Below are 1,165 nucleotides of genomic sequence, written 5' to 3' on the forward strand. Positions count from 1 at the left end.
TTTACAGCACTGTTTTGCGTTCTGTTTTGTTTTTTTTAAACTTGCTATGTTGCAAGCTTTTTAAACTATGAAATCCCTGAGAGATTGTAGCTTCTAGTTGAAATAAAGTATTTATAATAGATTGTGGCTTCAGATGCTGTTTGCTGCTTCTTGGACCTTTAAGAGACATTTTTAACTACACAGAATTCTGATGGCAGTTTTTTGCATTTATCTCCCCCCCCCCCCAAGTTTTAAGCTGTTTTATCATCTAGAAGAGGTCTGGGAATAACTATAGTATTCAAATGCTTTCTGAGAGAAATAGACAGTTTTCCTTGGCCACTGAAGATGTTTCTCACCCATCAAACAATTTATATATCTTAAGCCTATTTTTTTTTTTACTGTGTTTTTCTGGAGTTAAAATGGCTATGATAGTCTCTTCAAAAACAGTCTTCAATTCCTTCTGGGTTAAAGCTGAACATTCCATATAGCAGCATCCTCTAATCACTTTTGCTAGTTTCTGTCCTTATTCAAGACGTATGGTTTTTCTTTCATGTCATTCAGTCTTGCTAAAGTTTTGGGGTCATGTCAGAGATCAATCTGAGTTCCTATTAATAAAAAGAGTACACTTGTGCATTCCTCAAGTTCTGGTACCCACTTCTCTTTCACATTTCAAAATGAGACGATTTACCACAGAGAAGCATGTAAGGAAGACATCAGTAATGGGATAAGATAAGGGCCTCAGATGGTCATAGTCTTCCTGTCCAGCCCTGTCATAGAGCCCCAGGAGCTACTGCTTGCCCCCCGCCCCATGGTGACGCTAACTGTGCAGTGGTCGAAAACAGTGGGCACGTACTCCTCCTGGAAGGCATCTTTGGCATAGCTCATGAGTAGGCACATCTTGCCCACCGCTCCATCGCCTACCACCATACGCTTGAGCATCAGCGCACCGCCCGGCCTGTCAGCCATGCTGAGCTCCCCTGGCCTCTGGGTATGGTCCCCCCAGCTCCTGCGCCAGGACTCAACCCCAGCCCACTTGCCGGGTCTGCCCCCGCTGCCGCTCTGCACAGCAGGACCACCCCAACCCCCACCCCACCCCATGCAGGGCTCCCTCACCAGAGAGGAGGGGGTGGTGGGCCAGTGCACTGCCACTGCCTGGGTTGCTGCCTGGTACTCCACCCCAGCCCCT

General features: G+C 46.8%; 1 pseudogene; it reads right to left on the minus strand.

The window, feature by feature from the left end:
• Positions 1–243: 243 nt before the first annotated feature.
• On the minus strand, positions 244–945 carry LOC143681076 (rho-related GTP-binding protein RhoQ pseudogene; annotated as a pseudogene).
• Positions 946–1,165: the final 220 nt, after the last annotated feature.

The sequence above is a fragment of the Tamandua tetradactyla genome, chromosome 1 (assembly GCF_023851605.1).
Source record: "Tamandua tetradactyla isolate mTamTet1 chromosome 1, mTamTet1.pri, whole genome shotgun sequence".
In the NCBI taxonomy this organism is placed as follows: domain Eukaryota; kingdom Metazoa; phylum Chordata; class Mammalia; order Pilosa; family Myrmecophagidae; genus Tamandua; species Tamandua tetradactyla.